General features: G+C 40.5%; 1 protein-coding gene across 3 annotated transcripts in view; it reads left to right on the top strand.

The window, feature by feature from the left end:
* ndst3 (N-deacetylase/N-sulfotransferase (heparan glucosaminyl) 3) overlaps positions 1-10,039 on the top strand; it is a 49,780-nt gene that overhangs the window by 25,883 nt on the left and 13,858 nt on the right. The gene's annotated exons all lie outside the window — the stretch shown is intronic.

Here is a 10,039-nt window from a genome sequence, read left to right as displayed (position 1 = left end):
GGATGGGACGGGTCCTTCAGTATCTGCGCTGCTCTAGTCCGGCATCTCCTGGTGTAGGTGTCCTGAAGCGGGGGGAGAGCAATCCTGCAGCAGCGTTCTGCTGTACGGATCACTCTCTGGAGAATGATTATTTATACAGAATTATACAGTAGTGCAGTTAAGATAAGTGAGATATGTGGGTAATTTCTACAGAGGCTATATAAAGTGCTAGTGGTTGTGAGTGGTGGTTCAGTCCATGTTATTATTGTGTGTTTGAGGGTACAGTTGTCCATTGTGGGTGTGTGTATGTCCAGTCCGTGTGTTAACGTGGGTCAGATGTCAGGAGGCAGAGTTCAGGAGTCTGACAGCTGTGGGGAAGAAGCTGTTCCGGTACCTGGTGGTCTTAGTCCGGAGGCTCCTGTAGCGCCTCCCAGAGGGCAGGAGGGTGAAGAGTCCATGTGCTGGGTGACTGGGGTCAATGTAAACACAGAACATTAAAAAGCAGTTGACTCACAGGCTTCATCGACATCGCGAGTCTCAATAATCTCGTCCATCAAAGCCTCATCAGGCAAGTTGTGATAAAATTTTACCAAACTAACAAATACTTAACAAATGACAGATCCTTTTTTTTTTTTTTTTTAGATAGTTTTACAAGTTCACAAAAATGTTTCAATTTCTCCAATTTCTATTTCTATTTTAGGTGATCAAAAGTATTTTTCACATCTAGTGTAAGTTTTTAGTTTTGATTCAGTTAGCTATGACAGCCTTGCTCCGCTGTGTAACGGTTTACATATTTGCCTGACAAGTGAAAGGTTGCTGGCTTGATTCTTGCCAGAGGAGCAAATCCCTTCCGCATTTGCTTGCTGATGGGCATCCTCTACCAAATCAAACCATGTGGCGCTACCAGCAGTGGTCACGCCTTGTGACAAGGGAGCAGCTGAAAGTAGCTGAGAATGTGCCACCTGAAAATGAAAAACATCACAGATTTAATCATATTTTTTTTAATTGCCTCCATGATGATGGAACATTTTGACGACTCCAACATGCAACTGCTTTCTATTATTGTGGCACAGGAGTGAGTGGGTTGGAAGATTGGAGGTTCGCTTCCTCAAGTCTTCATGTCTGTGAATGTAGTAAAAAAACACTTTGGGTGCTCACTAAGAGTAGAAAATTACTATGAAAATACTGGACTACTTACACAATTCCCTAGTAAACACAGGAGTGCAGCGCTGTTTGACGCAGTAAGGCCGAGCATGTCGTCAAACTGACATGCTCCAGATTTAGGCCCTAATTTTTGTCGTGTAAATTCTGACAATCCTCATTAAAAATGTATTAATGTCATGCTTTAATAGCAGTATACATTAATACAATTGTGTAGCATTAATTCTTAATGAATATATAACACAAATAAACCAACCTCCAGCATATTCAGGGACACATTGAAGTAAAATAAATAATGTGAACTCAGCATAATCCGAAAACACTTTGTCCTCTTCGTCCCTCTCTTGTACACACACACACACACACACACACACACACACACACACACACACAAGCTAAATACACCCTGTCCTCTCTTTCACTTTCTTAATCAGTTTAAAAAGGGAGATGAAACTCTCCTCTTGTTATATCAAGAAAAAAAAAAGCAATTTTCGCTCTAAGTGGGAGCTATCTGCCATGAATACATCTGCACACACACAGTCCATACACATACAGACTGATGAATCATTTTCGCTTTCTCGCTGCTATGTTTCCATTTTGCAGACGTAAAAACGTAATTAGTGTGTGCACTTTGCCCGTGTAATCAATAGCGTTCTCTAGCTTGCTGCTTTAGTCCCCGAGGGTTTCCTATTGTTCGATGATCTGCACATTGGTAACATTGACACTTTCTGTGCAGTGACTTTAACTGACCTTTTGTAGCCGTTCACTCCTGGCAACAATCAAAAGCACGCATGTGCGAGCGTGTGTGTTTGTAGGGTCTGGATACTTTTGCATCAATCCAGTCTGCATTAACGTTTACTGACCTCAACTCTCATATACAGTAAACAGTACACTCAGCAATTGATTGGACTCTGCAAACAGCCAATAGGCCACAATTCATTCCCCAATAAATGGCCAGAGAGATGTCGAGAAAGATGGGAGGGAGAGAAAAGGGGGAGCAGGGTGAGAAGGTGGCAGACAGATTGAGATTTAATTTTCAGGTCACGGCATCTTGTGTCACTTGAGAATCCAGACACATACAGGGAGGAAGTGATGCACATATAGGGTCTCTCTCTCTCACACACACACACACACACACACACACACACACACACACACACACACACACACACACACACACACACACACACCGTTGCAATGTTTGTGCATCCAAGGCATCTTACTGCAGTACGTGTGTGTGTGTGTGTCTTTCTTTCTTGTATAAATGTGTGTCGAGCTGGCATAAGCAGAGCTATAGACATATATCAGGGCTGACATTTAGCGCTTAGCTCTGCCACTAAGCTTATTAGCCAAACACCAAATATCAGCACAATCTCCCTCCCTCCTAGCCCTCTGTTTTACCCACTTCTCACCCTCACATGCTTCTTCCTTCTACTCCTGTCAGGCTGTCTCGAGGCCTCCCTTCTCTCTTCATCTTATCTTTTTGTTTTTTTTCTCTTTTTCTAATTTTCAACATTTGCATGTTGACTGTGCTCACACATGTGAATCTTTCCACTCGTTTTCCTTTTTGTCTCATTTCCACTCCTTTCCACCTTCCCTTTTTCCTGCTGATTGCAACTGAAGGCTTTGGCAGCTCGTCAACACATCAAGCCCCTCAAACACACACATGCTCACACAAAATGAGCCACAGTCCAAACAGGGAGAGAAATTACAAAGTGAGAATAAACCTGTGAAAGATGCCAGTATGGACGGGGCCAGTAGATGTTGACTCGAGCGGGCAGAATAAATTGAATTGAAATCATTTGCTGTATTGATGTTCAGCTTTCAATTATCCACTGATGAGGCAGAGACAGTGAGATGGCCTGTGAGACGGGAATAGAGAGAGCCACTGCGAGAGCAATAAGAAGAGAGAGGATGATGGCGAAGAAGGAGGAAGAACTGGGGGTAGGGATTTAGGCTTCTGTTTAGTAGCAATAACAGTTCAATCAGGGAGGAATGTATGTGGAACTAAGTGGTCTGTAATGGGAAACAGGCTACTACAGCTACACATTTAGGAGAATAAAAGCACCAGAGATTGGTTGTGCTGGTTTGGAAATGGTTGAGGGGAGAATAACACACAGACACACACACATATACACATATATATTCAAAATAATGGAGTGGGTTTGGGAGAGCATGAGTAAACAGAAGCAATTAAGGCTGCATAAATCATCAGTAGACCTATGGAGAACTTAGGTGAAGTTTTACACAGTTTTTCAAGGCACTTCTACGCTGAAAAGTTTCTGCTGTTTGAGAAGCTTCTGTTGGAAAGTGTGTTCACAAAAGAGGTACTGATCTTATTATTTTCTGTTTACTAAACTTAATATGAAGTTAACTGTTAGATAAAACCGTGACATTTTTAATTAGCGACCACTGATCTTTTACAAATGTGTCTATTGCTGTATTTTCTCTGCGAACACCATTGCTGTGTTCTGACGTTGCCTTTTGATACCAAAATTTTATTTAGTGCGTGTGTGTGTGGGTTGTTTTTTTTTTGTTTAGTACTATGCAGGATAGTTGACACACAGCTTCACATGGCACACATCTTAACCTCACTAGCAGCTAAACACATGAACAGTAGCACAACAAACACAGTGAAACATTTTAAGACTGGCACTCCTGTCTTTGTGCAGAATTCATGAGGTTGGTGAAGCTTTAAGTATGAACTGTGATCATGAATGTTAACCTGGCTGGCCCACACATTAGCCATTTAACATTTAGCAATCTGAATTTGAAGTTACCATTAGGCTAGCGGCTATGGCTATTAATAAAATGATAAAATTAAAATGGCAGCAAGTGTTATCAGTTCTGCTCAATTGTGCAGTGTTAACAGGACAACACAATTATTTGTGTGTAAAAAGTGTTATTTTCTTCCTAAAACTCCAGATAAAGATAAAAGTCTTCCAGTAACCTAGCAAAACCTGTGGCAATCAAGTTGACCAACTTTCTTTGATCAGTAACAAAATCCAAGTCACCAGACAAAAAAATGTGTAATCTTAGTATTTTTTTTTAAAAGCATGGACGTTAATTTTGTCTTTTTTTTTCCTCCATGGTGTCAAAAATTATATTAAGTGCTGACTTTGCACAATGAAATCAAGTAAAATTAAGAAAGGAAATGGGATAAATGTATTTTTAAAAGTGACATTGTTAAAATTGTACATTATGATAAATAATTAAGGTATCATGATCAGATCAGAGATGTTTTCCAGACAAAGTGTGCAACGTGAACGTCTGGAAAAATTCCTTAAGAAAGTGTGTTTGAGAGACAAAGAATTCGTGTGACACATGACAGATCACAAAATTAACATGAGTAAAGTGTAAACTCCCATAATCCCTTATTATTTAAATAATAAGGGATTATATCCTATTGTTGAAAGTATATGTAGTTTTTTGATATATCAATATACTCCAAAGAATAGAGAAATTGTTGTTTAATAAGTGAAAGAAAGCAGAGATGTCCATTCAGTATATTTTCTATAATCGTCCTAACAAGCGATGGCTCAGAAACACATTTTTTTCCACATCTCAAACAAACGCTACTCGCCCAGTACGCAAATAAATGAATGAACAAAACAAGGAATGCTGCCAGCTGGCTTAACGTTAATGTTGAGGAATGGCGGTGAACAAAACTGTGACATTCTTCCAATAAGACAACATTTCAGAGCTGCAGAAAAAGTAATTTTCACAAAACCAGCAACTTAGACAAAACAAGGCAGAGTTAAATCTGCAGAATTTGAGTCTGTGTCGCTTTCTCTGCATGAATTTATAAACTTCAGCTGCTGTGGTCACCACCAGTCTCATCAAGGGGCCTTGAATGACATACTGTTTAGTCAGGCAGCCAGCCATTATTATAGCTTGCTTAAAGTTTTACACTTCCTTCTCTGTCACCTTTATCTCTCTCTTTCTCCTCATCCTGCTCTTTGTGCTGCCTGCCACCACTATTGTCGGCAGTGATGGTGGTGACAGCCTGAAAAGGGCCTGTAGCATGCACATGACTGTTTTCTGCAGTTTCAGCCATATTTGCCTGAAGGGTCTATTTTTTGGGGCCCACAGTCTCTCCCTTGCGTTTTTTCATATCCATTTTGGAAATCTGACTTTGTTTATTGGTGTGCATATTAATGAGGGGATTAAGCCAAAGGGGAAAGGTTTTAAAGATGGGGCTGAGCCAGCCCAGTGTCAGTTTTACTCCCCAAAACATTAAATTATTCCATTGTGTGACTCATCAAAATCTCATCCTTCCACAGCTCTGTCATCGAGATGCACCGATTGCAGTTTTTCTGGCCATTGTGATTTCTGTTTTTTGTGACCTGCCAATTCAGATTTTCTTCTAAGAACTATAACATGACAGCTTTTACAAACAAACTAACAAAAAAAACAACTTTCATTCAATGCAAAATATTATTTTTACAATAAAATCAAATATTAAACTTTACATTTTCCCTCAAACTGCAATAACTTATCGGCTCTTCTTGTACTGAAATTACTGAAAAGAGGTGCTGTACACCTATCTTTACCTGACATCTTTACACTTCCAAACAAATAGATTTATATCACATAACAGATAACTGGTTCTTACATCATTTCCCAGCAGTTTTTTATGAGTTCACCAGATAGCAGGCCATCAGCCCTTTTCTCTTCTTCTCTCCTTATAAATTTCCTTTAGCTTTGATCCTTCGCTCATACTATGGCTTCTGGCTTGTGGCTGGCTCTGAGCTCTGGATAGCTTCAGCTATCACTCGTTAGCTTCTTTTAAATGTCCGGCTGTGTGAGGGTGATTTAAATGCCTGATTAGGTTTGTAGATACAAATGTTTTCATGTTGGTACCCTTGCAGTTACTTTAGCAAATTTTGTGTCTTCATTTCTCAGTGCAGAGCTTTTGCTCTAAAGACAGTTTAGCATATTATGTGAGTATGTATGCAGATATTTGTCTGTGCCATTGTGCACTTACAGCATAGGCATGAAATGGACCAGCTTGTAATCGGATGTAGGTGACGCTTACAAACTCAGAACTCTGGATATCAGCTGACTCTGATCCCTCTATCAGTGCATCTATAGTATTACCTGCTAAACTTACATGTATGGTATCAGTTTACCTTTGAACTTCACTGAGATGTGACTTCTAGTCAGTATCAGTCACAACTATGGTATCGTATAGTTGTAATTACATCTATACACCTTGAGTATAACAGAATATCGACGTGCATATTCTCAGGTAAGCATTTTACAGTCGCACCAGCCAGCACATGAATGAGGATGGTCAGTGTTGTAATACTGCACGTAACGCACTTACAAAATCCATGACAGTCTACATATTGTATTGTACTGTCTTGTCTATATATATATATCTATATATATATAGACAACACAGCCCCATCTTTAAAATCTTTCCCTTTTTGGCTTATATAAAATTTTTTAATTTATTTTATCAACTTTTCTTCTGACGATGCTGTCTGTGCGCTCAGTGGATCTGCGTTCGACTACTCCGCCTAGGCTGCACTGTCCAGCGCAGATCCACTGAGCGCAGCGCAAGCTAGCAAGACAGAAGCTAAGCTTGTTGCAACATGGAAAATTGAACCTCCCTCACCCTCATTCAGATCTGGCCTTTGGAACTATTTTGGTCTTCATGTGAAGTATGACCCTGAAAGTAAGCGTGTCATGGCCTAAAGTAAAACAGTATGTCGAATGTGCCACGCAATGCTCAATTGGTGGGAACTACTGCGTTAGCGCAGCTTGCTTGTTAACATGTTGACGCCGTCCAGCCCCATGCACGGGGCGATCCGCGGTAGCTCGTTAACGGAGATTTGCCGTGTTGTGGCGTTAACGTCATTTCAGATTAACGCTGACAGCACTAGTGGGAACACAACAGAATATGACTGCACATTTACCCGACATCATCCTAGTGCAAAGACAAGTGGAAGCAGACAAAAACAACAAGCACGCATGCTACAAACTTTACCCGAGTCATTTAGACAGCCGTTAGCACATGATTCTCCTTATGGGGACCTGATATGTTTAATATGCTGCTGAGAATATAGCCCAGAAGAAGCGTATAGTATAGCTTTTATTTTGGAAAGAGCCATTTCTCTGTAATAAACTCTCTTTTCCAAAGATGAGTGATTTCTCATCAGATAGATTTATTATTTTATTACTTTGTTGTTTCAGCAACATTAAATTTAAAAACTGTACTTTTGAGTTAAAATATATATTTATAATTTTAATAAATGACAAATTAAAAAGCATGAACATTTTTTTGTATCGAAAAAATATCGAACCGTGACACCAAAGTATCGAACCGAACCGTGAATTTTGTGTATCGTTGCACCCCTAATAAATATATATATATATTCTCATAGATAGATACAACGTAGATACAAAGATAGATAGATCAGTAAAACAAGTAATTTCTTCCAAAATGCAATAATGTTCAAGAAGATTGGCGCATGTTACAAACCTAAAATACATGACCCATAATCTTCTAGGACATGGTATTTATGTTTGTACGTGAGTGTTTCTGTGCCCGCGTGTTCATGTGTGCATGGGGTTTGAAGAACATCACTCCATGTTGGACTGACACGCCTCATCAGATCATCTAGGTCAGCATGAGATTGGAGAGAGGAGGAGGAAAAAAGATGATGAAAAAGTGACTTTTTTAGGCAGATGAGAAAGTGAGAGGAAGACATTAAATGGATGAGAGAAGAGGAAGGAAATGAATGTACGTGGGGGGAATGAGGGGGAAAAGACAGGGGACAAAGATTAAAAGAGGGAGACCGAGGAGTTGGAGTTTTATACTTCTCTTCCAATCTAGCTCCGAGTACGATTCAAGCCCAATTCTGCTGTTAAATTATTAGGATAGTATTCTTTATTAAACGCACATATGGGGCTCAAAGCTATCCAGTATTCAGGAAAAGTATCCAATATTCAACAAGAAAAGGTTTATATGGTTCTGGTAATTGAATTCTTAGCCAGAGCGAGCCCTTCCACCGAAAGGGTTTGGAGGTTTTGCTGTGTTGGGAGATTAACATTCTCTCAAGTGGCTTTTTTTTGTTGTTTTTTAATTCAGACTCACCTGCCAAGGTTACTCCTGCTGTCTCCTTCCTTTGTTAGCCCTCTCTGTACTTTTTCTCTTTTTCTGCAGCTCTCCAATTACAAACACAAATCATCTTTCCTTTCCCCCTTTGTTTAATTTGGCAGCCAGTGCTTAAGCTCCATAATGAATAATTTCCATGTTCAGTAACACTGGGATTCTCTCTCTTGCTCTCTTTGTCTTTCATACAACATTACTGGCACATACGCCACATAAACACACACACACACACACACACACACACACACACACACACACACACACACACACACACACACATACAGCACAGCCTGTCCCGTTACAGCCATCATAGGCTATTGAGTGGTGTGAAAGGAACATAAATCACTTTTTGATCATCTTGCCTTGCTTTCAAAAAAAAGCACAAAACAACACAAAAAATGAGATTTTGAAATCATTCTTATTTACACAGGTAGGATTTGCCTGCACTCAATTTATGCCACTCCAAATCCTCTTCATTTATATTCGCAACCCACACGCTCCACCCTAAATACTGAGCCACAATATTCATTCTCAATCCCAAGTGGGGCTGTTTCCAGTGAGACATGGTTGGATTTAATTTTACACTATTCTAAGAGTAGTGCTTCAGCTATGTTTTTTTTTTTTGTTTGTTTGGTTCATCTTCCAAGGAAAAGGGTTTTGAGGTTTTCACATTACAATTCATTGGAGAGGATGAGCTAGCAAACAGTTTTTAGTGGAGTGCCTTTCTGTTGTTGTTCCTGGCTGAGTGCTCGGTGATGCCTTGACAGTGGTTCCACATTGTTGCTCTAACATCAAGTAGATTGATATGAAGCAGGCAAGCCTGGGTGGTGCACTGCTGGCTGCTTACAGTGAGCACAAGATAAGAAGACACCGGCGGATGCACTCAATTGCGTTGGAATGCACAAATGCATAAACATTTGCGGCGGCACACACATAGACACTCGCGTGCACCAAAAAAAAGGAAAGAAAAATTTGTCTGACGTGGATACCATTGCATTCTCACACAAGTATCCCACAATTCATCTGTTCCCCTTGTCTCCTTTCCACTGTGTCTCTCATGCTAACACACTCACATCAATGTTCAGAGGCGATCAGTATTCTGAGCAGCTTTCCAGGTCAGCCGGACGCTGATCCATCAAACCCCCGACACTGTGTCGCTCTGTATCTACAGCAACCTTCGCCGTTAGAGATGAGCAACAACAGTCCTCTGTCATCAGGAAATTCACTCTCTGTGCTTGAATGAGTCGTTGTATGTTTGTGCATGTGCACGAACTACTTTCATTTTAGGAACAAAAAAAACCATAAGGTCAATATTAACATAAAGGGGAGGCAAGGAAAATGGTACTGGTAGGGTCCGGGTAACTCCCCAGGGAATGAAAGTAGATAATGCAATGTAACTCTGTAATGTGATGTATTTTAAAGGCGAGGTTGTTTTGAGGTTGTAGTAAGGTTCGGGTTATGGTTGGGGTAAAGAGAGGTTTTAATTAAGGCAACACTTTATAGCTATGGTTATATCATAGTTATTGTTAGTCTCCAAGAAATCAATGTGGTCTAAAGAAATCATAGATACACGGCTGTGTGTGTGTTGTTGTGTGTGTGTTGTTGTGTGTGTGGGTGTGAGAGTGCCTTCAGAGTGCTGTATGTATGTGCGTCCGTCAGGAGCGTGCTTCGGGATCCTCCATGCGCGCTGCCTCTCCTCTGGTATTCCTCGGTATTCCCCCGGTATGCCCTTGTATCCCCTTGGTTGGTCCCCCTTCCCTGGCTTCTCGCCTCGAA

The sequence above is a fragment of the Haplochromis burtoni genome, unplaced genomic scaffold (genome assembly GCF_018398535.1).
Source record: "Haplochromis burtoni strain Fernald_Lab_line unplaced genomic scaffold, NCSU_Asbu1 Contig_110, whole genome shotgun sequence".
In the NCBI taxonomy this organism is placed as follows: domain Eukaryota; kingdom Metazoa; phylum Chordata; class Actinopteri; order Cichliformes; family Cichlidae; genus Haplochromis; species Haplochromis burtoni.
The sequence above is the reverse complement of the archived record's forward strand: the minus strand, read 5'-3'. Positions and strand labels throughout refer to the sequence as shown.